Genomic DNA, 10,479 nt, shown 5'->3' with positions numbered 1-10,479 from the left:
CAGCCCATTGGTCATCCATTTTCTCTGAGCCCCACTGTCTCTGCCCCAAGCTTGATATTTCCGACATGATGACTCATGAGGGGCATTGGTTGTGGTGCCTTCCTGTCCTCCCCCAGCCCCAGCCTCAGTCCCCATGGAACTGACCCCAGGCCCTATCCCACCCCCCACCTCCAATCATTCCATTCCTCTGCTGCTGGAATTGCCCCAAGGGCAGGCAGATGACCAGGGCCAAGCTTAGTGCTGAGACACAGCTGGAAGCTAGGTGAAGAAGTTGCCTGTTTTCTCTGGGGTTGCTGAGAGGGCAGGACACCGAGCAAAGATGACAGGGCAGAGCTGAGAGATGGGCAGAGACCATGTGTCGCTGCCACTACTGGAGTCTCTCCACCACTCTGGGCCTAAAGCCAGATCCAGTTGGAGCACCATGGGCTAGTTGTTGGCTTAATCCAGATTGAACTGGGTTTTGTTTTGTGCAGCCAGAAGTGTCCTGACACACTCCTCAGGGTTATGGTGGAGTGGGGATGGAACTGGTTTAACAAGCAAGAAAAGAAGAAAAGCCTGGCTTGGGAGGGAGATGGTGAGAGAAGGATGAGCAACCAAGAGAAGATAGTCTCCACGCCCTTACTCCATCAAGAGCCAGCCAGGGCCTTTCCCCTGTGGTATGACTGGTCCTGAAAACTGCAGTTATGGGAAAGGCCAGGACCGGAAGGGGGGGAAAACGCAAACAGCCTTGTAGCCTTGTCTGGACCCTGGTGCTGGCCCAGCAGTTAGAAGGTGGAGGAACCTCCAAGTCCTGCCTCAGAGACAAGGCACATGAGAGCGTGGTGTGGTCTGAGCTCAGCACAGTGCTGGCCATCAACATCTTCCAGAGTTAAGTGGCTGGACCTTGACGGGCTGGTTGGGGTAGGACAGATGGCTTCCCTGCTCCAGACGTGGGGAAGGAAGTAGACAAATCGGGGGAGGAGCAGTTGTGTCATCTGGGACACCTAGTTTCCTAGAACTTTTTTCTCAGTCTAGAGACTCACCCCTTCCAAAGCAAAGCCATTTGTCATCTCTGCCAGGGGTATTCGACCTCATCACCCATCCCTAAGCCTGTGTCTTTGGCCCTGGACCCAGAGACGGGCACGCTGTCCAAGCATTTCCGCATTTTGCTCACAGGGGACGTCGATCCAGCCCTTCAAAAAGCATCTCCCCATGTTCTGTCTTTAGTCCACAGATGACCCATTTGACACGCATGAAACCCAAGGCCCCCAGTGGCGAAATGACTTGTCAAAGACCGCATGTCTGGCAAATCTTGAGATCAGGCAGCAAACCCAGGAGTTCAGACTCTGGGCTTTGGGTGCCTCTCAAGGGTGCTCTGGAGATGTCTATCTGACAGGCAGTCCTGCTCCTTGCCCTCTTGATTCTTTTTTGCAAACACACGATTTAAACTCCAAATCAATGTCTTTGGAATCAGATTATTAAAGAGTCTTGGCTCAGAGGTGCCTGGGTGGCTCAGCGGGTTAAGTATCTGACTCTTGATTTCGGCTCAGGTCTTGATCTCACAGTTCATGAGATCCAAGCCCCACATCAAGGTCTGCACTGACAGTGTGGAGCCTACTTGGGATTCTCTCTCTCCCTCAAAACAAATAAATTTAAACATAAAAAAAAAAAAGAAAGTTTTGACTTGGTGGGATATGGACATGAACACATTTTACATTTCTCCAATCAGTGCCTTCAAAAGGCCAGTTGAGAACTCCAACCCCCTGTCTGCTCCAAATGTGGGCTCACCACACAGGTCAAGGACTTGGGGGTGTGGGTGGGGTTGATAGCACATGTCTGCTCCTTCCCTGCTCCCCCAACTCTGGCTCTTTGGTCAGGAGGGGAGGGTCATGGGGACATAATCGAATCCTAGAATCCCTACCCCCTCACTCTTCAAGTGAGGAATGCAGAGGAAGCTGAACTGGCCACCTGTTGGGGAGACTCCCCTGGTGTCCCTTTGGCTCGGCTGCTGCTGCCACCAGCTGGGGATACAGTCCCTGCCCACACGCACGCGGGCTCACCACAAAGCTAAGAAAGCTGAAGCTTTATGGTCCTTCACCTGCACAAGCCCCTTTCAAGCACCCTCCCCCACCAAGTTTTGTATTCGTTTTCTTAGAGGGGACCTTCAAAATTGGATCAGCTTGAAGCCACAACATTTGGATCTGTCCTGGATGTGGTCCCTTGGGGTTCGGGGTCAGCCCCGTCCAAGCCTTCTTCATCACTGAAGACCCTTCAGAAAGCAGCACCATGTTTTCCTTTAGCCCCACAGTGGGGGACAGCCCCACGACCTTGTCTGTGTACCAGAGTCCCTTGGGAGTCCCCTGGCTGCCTGGGAAGCCCGGACAGCCACCAGCTTTCGCTCACCCTGTGCCCTCTGTCCTCCACTATGAGGAGCTACAGGAAGTGTCTTCTTCCTCATGCTCTCAGGCCACAGGGGACAGGGCAGGGGGCTACCATTTCCTTCTTCCTAGGCTGTTACACTGAGTCTCCTTACTGTTGGTGGCCTGGGGGGGTTGGCCTGTGGAGCACCGCAGAGCCATTGCAAGAATGCTCAGAAAGCCCTTGGGATGGGAAGGCCGGGGAGGGTAGCTGAGCCAGCTGTTGGCTTCTCTGTTTAGAATGTGGATTACCTCGGGGGCACCTGGGTGGCTCAGTCGGTTGAGTGTCCCACTCTTGGTTTCAGTTCAGGTCATGATCTTATTATGGTTCCTAGGTTCAAGCCCCACATTGGGCTCTGCGCTGGTAACATGGAGTCTGCCTGGGATTCTCTGTCTCCATTTCTCTCTGCCCCCCCGCCCAACCCCGCTCAATCCCTCTCTCCTTCCCTCTCTCTCTCTCTCGAAATAAATAAACATTAAAAAAAAAAAAAGAATATGGATCACTTTGTACTTCATGGTTTCAGCTGTGGACACTAGTTTGAATTCCATGGTCACAGGAGAAGTTAACTCAACGTCCTATTGTGGCATGGGTTGCACGATCAGCCTTATTGCCAAACTCCGTTTTTTAATGCCGCACAAAAGAAACTTCTGTTATATACCACAAAGCTCTTGTGATCCTTTCTTTTTTTCCCTTAATGTTTGTTTTTGAGAGAGAGAGACAGAGAGAGAGCAAGCGGGGGAGGGGTGGGGAGGGACAGAGGCTAAGAAGCAGGCTCTGTGCTGACAGCACAGAGCCCGACGAGGGGCTGGAACTCACGAACCGTGAGATCATGACCCGAGCTGAAGTCCGGCACTTAACCGACTAAGCCACCCAGGTGTCCCCTCTCATGATTCTTTTCACTGTGACAAGATGTCGGGCCATTTGACCGGAGGGTGCTCCTGACTACAGGGGCTTCTCCTCCAACTCCACCCCATCATCAAGCCACTAAGCCAAGCAAAGGTTCACATGTTCAAATGTTGATAACCACCTACCTTATGGCCTTGCCTCCCCTTCATTCTCCATTGTCAATGGCCGGTCCAGTAGCACATCAGCCCCTCAGCCCTCTCGCTCAGTCCTGACCACTCACGCCCAAGCCGTGTGCCTCCTTCAGAACTTCCTTGTTGCTACTATCAACGGATGGTCTGGCTTGGGGTCACACGGGTTCTCCTCCGTGTCATTGGTAGGTCCTCTGCCTCAGTCCCTGAAGTCATCTCCTCCAGGGCTTAGCTATAATCCCAGGATGGAGGAACACCCAGAACCCTTGCCACACTCTTTGCCGGGATAGCTGGTGGCCCCAGTTGCAACAAGGCCTGAAGGATTGTGTCATGGCCTTAAAGCACTGTCCACAAATCATGAAAGCCTTCCTGGCCCTTGGAGAATAGACTGCCCCCCCCAACCCGGTCTCCCATCTTGGTGGCTTCCCAGGCCCTGGTGTCCAAGCCCAGGGCAAGGGCCATATATGCTGAGGTGGTTGGACTGGACGATCACGAAACATCTCAAGACCAGAGCCAATCCCAGAAACTGGTCCTTCCAGGAGTCAATGCTTTCTGGAAAAAGGCCTGAGGACACACCCTATGATGATACAGCTGTATAAGACATTCCTTCAAGAACTAGAAAGGACACAGCGTCGATAATCGATAGATGTGTTATGTTTCTCTTTTGAAAGGAGGGAGACGTTTTTGCCCATCAACAGCTGATGCGCAGGAGCGAGTAGAGAGACAGAGGCTGGAGGAGGTGACGAGGGAGCCAGGTTCCTGTGTCTGGCAGGGTAGATCCACAGGAGGAGGGATTCCCTTGGATGGGAGGAGGGAAGCTCCTTGTAAGATAATTAGAGCAAGACAGGATGGGCCTGGGAGCAGGTACATTTGGGAAATAGGTAGCTCCTGGTTCTGGGAACCTCCACTGGCAGTTTCTGTTTTCCTAGTGAAGTAGGGGGTGAGGTCGTCTTCGGAGCATGTAGGGGAAGAAGGAAAGAGCACTGATTTACTGAGTCCTTCCTATATACCAGCAAGTGTACTAAGCACTTTACTCGTGAAAGTTCATTTGAGATCCTGAACAACGTTATGAGTCAGATACTATTAAAACCCATTTCACAAACGCTAATGTTAAGGCTCAGAAAGGCACACGACCTGCCTAAGCCCACCTGGTTATTAAGTGATAGTCAGGATTCTAAGTTCCCCCAAGGTCCTAAACTCTTCATTAATAAAGAGGCAAACAGAAGTGCCTGAGGGGCTCAGTCGGGTAAGTGTCCGATGCTTGATCTCAGATCAGGACTTGATCTCAAGGTCATGAGTCCAAGCCCGGCGTTGGGGCTTTGAGTCCCTGAGGAAACGGAGGAAAGTAGCTTTAGAGAGCAGTGAGCCTCCACGTAGGAGTAGGAGAGGTGCAGTCCGAAAGTGTTTGCTGGGAAAAACAGTCTGTCAAAGACCTTTCCTTCCTGTGTCCTGGGCGTGCTCACAGCAGTAGCAAGAGGAGTCAGGTGAAGATTTAAGGTGACTTTGGTGAGTGTGGAGCTCAGCGAAGGAGCTCAGGAGGAAGAGGGTCCCTCTGGGATGCCAGATCCTCTATGATTCCAGCCCCCCCCCCCCCCCCCCCCCGCCCCCAGCCCAGGGCCCAGAATCCCTGAGTGTGGAGAGTGTAAGTGAAGAGCCATGCTCTGGGGTTAGGGTCCTCAGACCTTGAAGACCCAGCATGAAGCAAAAGCAGGGGGTTAACAGACCAAATAACACGTGGACAAGAGGGGTCATCCCAGGGCTGGGAGAGGGGAGGCGGGTGTTGGCGAGAGGTAGGCGTGGGACCTACGGGCAGCGCTGGGGCCAGTTCGGCCTCTGCTGGGGGCGAGGGCCACTTCATCCCCACGCTAGCCAAAGCAGACTGGGATCCTGGATGACTTGGATGTACCAGTCTGGGAAATGTATAAAGGAACCCCCAGCCAGTTTAGAGCAACCGGCCTTTCAGCCGGAGTCGCTACATGTGCGGAGACCCCACGATGCACGGCTGTTACTTGCTCTCGTGCAGCCCCACCGCAGGGGCCAGGAGGGGAATGGAGCCCCAACAGGGCATCTGGTACAAGGAGGGCTGGCAGGAGGGTCCAGGGTGTTGGGAAGACAGTGGTGACCCGCGTCAGACACCAGGAGGACGAGGAGCTGGCCCCGGCCTCCCTCACTCTCGGCCTCCTCTTCCACCGCCTGCGCACCCGCAGTGGCTGGCGGCCGACGTGGCGATCACCGCGCGCCAAGCCCACACCCAGGGGTCACCCCGGTGAGAAATTCGCCCCGCAGCACCTGCGTTACCGCGGTTCTCCCAGCTCTCCTCCGCCAGCCATGCGTGTGGGGGCGTGGCCCTGCCCTCGGCCAGCCTCCGCTGATTGGATCAAGGGTTACCACCTGACTCAAGCCCAGCCAGGCCATTGGTTGATGTGTGACCAATGACGCGCCCTGGTGCAAAAAAAGGCTCCCGCCGTTGGCAGGTGGATCGAATAAATGAGGTCGGATTCTTGCCCTCCCCCCCCCCCCACCGCCCCAGGTTCCCCCACCGTTCTGTCATTGTGTCTTGATCCTGTGACAGACTGCTCAGGGAGACTTTGGGAGATAAAAACAACATTGTTTGCACTCCTCCCACCGAAAGATACAGTCTAATTCTCCTCCCCTTGAATCTCCCCTGGCCTTAGTGACTTGGTTGACCAATGGAATGTCAGAGGCAACATTCCGGGACTTCTGAGATCAGGCCAGATGATCGTAAGAAACTTCTCACCTCCTGTCGGAGCCTCTTGGACTGTCTGTGACCCTGAGCCTCATGTGTTAAAAAAAATTTTTTTTTAATGTTTATTTATTTTTGAGAGAGGGAGAGACCATGAGCGGGGAAGGGGCAGAGAGACAGGGAGACACAGAATATGAAGCAGGCTCCAAGGGCTGAGCTGTCAGCACAGAGCCTGACACAGGGCTCGAACTCAGGAACCTTTGAGATTGTGACCTGAGCCAAAGTCTGTCGCTTCACCGACTGAGCCACCCAGGCTCCCCTAGCCTCATGTGTTAAGAAGTCACCATGCTGGAGAGGCCATGGGCGGCTGTACCTGTTAACTGACTCAGCTGAGTGCAGGATTCTAGCCATCCACTTCCTGTTACCAGACACGTGAATAAAGTTGCCTTTAGCCTGTATTCCAGCCCATCTGCCCTGAATATGACCCAGTATCTTTGTTAGTGCCATGTGAAATGGAAGAATCACCCAGCAGAGCCCTGCCCACGTTCCCATCCTGCAGATTCACAATATACCTCTCTGGGAAGACCTCTAAACCTTTGCTGAGAGCGTTGAAGGACCTCAGCTCAGCATCTCACCAACAGGTGGTTTCTGAGAGGGGACGCTGCCCAGAAAAGGCAGAGTAGACAGGTGTTGTTATTTGCCTACTTTTTCTGATAGCCACATTGGATTTTCCTTTGGGGATCTACCCATCTCTACCCTCAACCCATGTAGTTTGTGTGGAGCTAATTCCTGCCCCACCTCAGGATCTGTGACCAAGTCCCTTTCAATGAGGGTCAGCCTCTAGACCTTTGTTGGAAGTAATAAGAGGGAGGCTGGTCTTTGAGCAGGTTTGCTAAGCTGGAAGGATAGAAGCCTACAGCTTTTGCTAACCACCTGTGCCACCACTTGGGAAGAGTCTATCTGAGCATGAGTCAATACAGTTCAACACAGAGGAATGCAGAAATGAAATGTTGAAGGGGAACAATTCCTGACACATGTTTTGGGCACTGGGATTCATCCAGACCTGAAGCCGGTTACTGTTGAACTTGCCAGTTACATAAACTGATATATTTCCATAATTTATTAAGCTAGTTTGAGGTTGGACTATCCTGCTCTTTCAGCTCTGCCTATTAAAATTGTACCGATTTTTCGCGACTAGCTTAAAACGCACCTCCTACAAGAAGACCTCCTTAAATTGTACAGGGGGTACTTATTGTTTGGGGTTTTCTATAGTCCAGAAATGAATTTTTCATACTTCTGAAAAATCTGCACTATCCCCACAGCTCATCAGCACTACCAACATGGCCAGACACAGCCAGCCAGGCACCTTGTCTGACCCCTGCCTGCTGGACAGGGGAAATTGGGCCAAGGGTGGATCCCCATCCCAAGCTGGGTCAATGAGGATCCTTTGCTGGGGAACCTTTCATTTGAACCAAGACACTCTAAACCCATCCACTGTTTAGATAGAGAATATATAAACATGAACTGTGCGGACTGGGAAACAGAAAGAACTGGTCAAGGGAGAAGACACAAAGGAGACAAAGCAGACATGCAAAGAAGAGAGTTGGAGAGAGAATCCCCTGAGTTCCTACAATACTCTGGTCTCTGCCCCTAGGCTGTTCCTGAGACTCAGCTGTATTTTTGGCCTTTTGTCCTTATAATAAATTCGCCTTCTTACTCAAGTTTTCTCTCATGGGTGTGTGTTACTTCCAATCTCCCTGGTCTCCAAAGTGGTTCAGTCCCGTCTCCCTTCTGTTCTGGATCCGTGTTGCCCTGGACCGCACCTTACCTTGAGATGACACTAGGTTCCATCTTCAATGCCATGTCCGATCAGTTGGCTGTGCCTGTCTTGAGTGCTACCCTGACAAAGATTCTCGGGCTACTTCGGGGCTCAAGAAGAAGAATACATGGATTGATTGGCAAGGTCTTCCATGAGCATGAAATGGGAAGGGGCTGAATGCCCGCCATGTTTGTTCTCTAACCTGTCACACATCCTTCCCCTTCCATACAACAGCCAGCTTAACGCCTCACCTGGTCTAGACTCATAGATACTTGTTGAACGGATACATGACAAAGATGACTGTTTAAGAGACTCATGTGGCGGGATGAGTGACAGGAAGTGGACAATGTGAGTTTGAATGGGACAGAAGAGTCAGAGGCATCTGGTGCTCTCAATGTGGGAATGAAATACACAAGCATGGCGGCAGGTGGGACAGAGTGCTTTCGTCACCTCCATCTAAGTCTTGCTTATCCTATGAAATGCGATGAGAACATCCTTGCCTGAAGGGGACGTTCTCTGACGTGCCTCACTCTCATGTCTGAGATGGGTCTCCGCACTAATCAGGATTCTTCTGGTTGAAAGAGTTCAAAAGTTCAGGAGTATTATAGGCATGGCTCCAACCAGGTGCTCACATGAGGTGTCTCTGTGTAATCCATATAATCCATTGTCTTCATTCCCAGGTGGGCCCTCCCAAAATGGTTACAGAAATGGCCAGCAGCATTTTCAAGACTTCCTTATGTCCTATCACCTTAGCAACTCTGAGAAATGAAAGTACTTAAAAAAATAAAACCAGTTTCAACAACAGAAAAGCCTGGGGCTCATTCTTACTGGCCTGGACAAAACCACCCATTCATCTCTGAACCAATTCCTAAGCTTTGCCCAAATCTATTTGGGCAGAGCTGGATCCTGTGCCTGCCCCTGGAGCCAGAGGGTGTATCCATACGGACTGAGGATGGGGAAGGGGCGATTCTCTACAGAGAAACGAGGGTGCTGTCACCAGAATAAGGGCCACGGGTGCTGCCATCCACACACCGTCTTCTATGTTCCCTTGGGCCCTGCAGTTTTCCCACCAAATCAGGAGCTACTGGGGAACAAGGGTTTGTCCTATTTATGCTTTTGCCCCTTAGCCCCGGCACGGGACCTAACACACAGAAGTTCCCAGATCCCTTCCAGCTGAAGACTTTGCCCACATCTCTGTGACAACGTGAAATGACCAGAAAGGAGGTGCCACATCATCCTCTACTAGACAACAGACCCTCCTGCCCCTGCACCGAACTACCCCCCTGCCTACTACCGCAGAAGGGGTGTCTGCTCTCTTGTGAGGGTGCTTTGTTGCCCAACCTTTGTTTCTCCTCCTGGGACCATCCCTTCGCATTTCTCTTATGAAACCACCCATTGTCACGTTGAGCCGTGTCATTTGAGTATAGTTGGGTGGCTCTCACCTCGGGATACACCTTGGTTGACTTACTTCACCCAGTGGGTTCCATCCTCCTGGCCACACTGGTTGGTTCAGGGATCCTAGTGTTACCTGTTTAGAGCAAGGAAAAAGGAGGGGGTAGGGAGACATCTGACAGAGTTTTGGGAAAGGGAAGTGTCAGCCCTCTTTCACAGTGTTACCTACAGAAAGTCCCTCTGATCTCCTGGGTGGCGGGGTGTGAGGGCGCGAGGTCGGGAACCGCCCCCATCACAGCCACGCTGTATGGAGCTTGAGGCTGAAGCGAGTGCTGCGGAAGGCAGAGGGAAAAGATAGCAGGTCTTAAGTCTCTCTGGAGCGGCCACATAACAACCCCAAGGCGGAGGAGGCAGAGACTAAAACTGTCACCCTTGGTTGGCGTGACACAGTTAAGCACTGGGGCTGGCCGCCTCCCTACCCGGAACCAAATTTGAGTTCTAGGAGGAAGGCAGAAGGGACAGCGGATGTTGGATGGGAAATCCATTGCGTCTGTCAAACTCTCTGCCTCTGGATACGGCGGTTACAATAGTCCACCTGGGCTGCCAAAGTCGACCCGAGCTGGAATTGTCTATGGCTTGTGCCCATGGGAGGCCAGTGTCCCCACTTGGGCTCTGGATGCTACCCTTTCTCTTTCTCGGGATTTTACGTCCTGGGACGAGCCCTTCCCCCTGTCAGTTTCCCTCCCTCACTCTGGACAATGTAAACACGCTTTAGGGGCTGTGGTTCTCAACCGTGGGGACACCTTGGAATCACTTGGGAAGCTGTAAGAAAGATACTAACACCTGGCTTTAACACCCAGACCCCCGGCGAGACCCCCGAGCATTGGTTTTTCGAGGGCCCCCTGGTAGTTCTGATGTGAAGCCGGTATTGAGACTCATCCTGAGGATAGCTCTTCTGGAAAGTTCTCCTCTGGTCTCATATCCCCAGTTACTGCCGCGTTTCTCTGCCCCCCTTCACAGCAAAACTTATTAAGAGAATATTCTGCCCTCACTGTTTCTAACTGCCTACCTTCTGTTTGCTTCTTTTTATAATTTTGCAGGTTTAAAAAAAACCCAGATAGGACAAATGCCAA

The 10,479-nt window shown here is 52.2% G+C and overlaps 1 long non-coding RNA gene across 1 annotated transcript; it reads right to left on the bottom strand.

Moving 5' to 3' along the window:
* Window positions 1-4,065: 4,065 nt before the first annotated feature.
* Window positions 4,066-9,682, bottom strand: LOC109245910 (uncharacterized). The gene is made up of 4 exons (XR_002071147.2): window positions 9,576-9,682; window positions 9,423-9,482; window positions 5,972-6,017; window positions 4,066-4,381 (listed from the first exon to the last, which is right to left on the bottom strand). It is a non-coding gene; the product is annotated as an uncharacterized LOC109245910 (long non-coding RNA).
* Between the last annotated feature and the right edge of the window lie 797 nt (window positions 9,683-10,479).

This window comes from Panthera pardus, unplaced genomic scaffold (assembly GCF_024362965.1).
Source record: "Panthera pardus isolate Hobbes unplaced genomic scaffold, ASM2436296v1 HiC_scaffold_3, whole genome shotgun sequence".
Lineage (NCBI taxonomy): Eukaryota > Metazoa > Chordata > Mammalia > Carnivora > Felidae > Panthera > Panthera pardus.
Note: the sequence above shows the minus strand (reverse complement) of the source record. Positions and strands in the feature narration are given on the sequence as shown.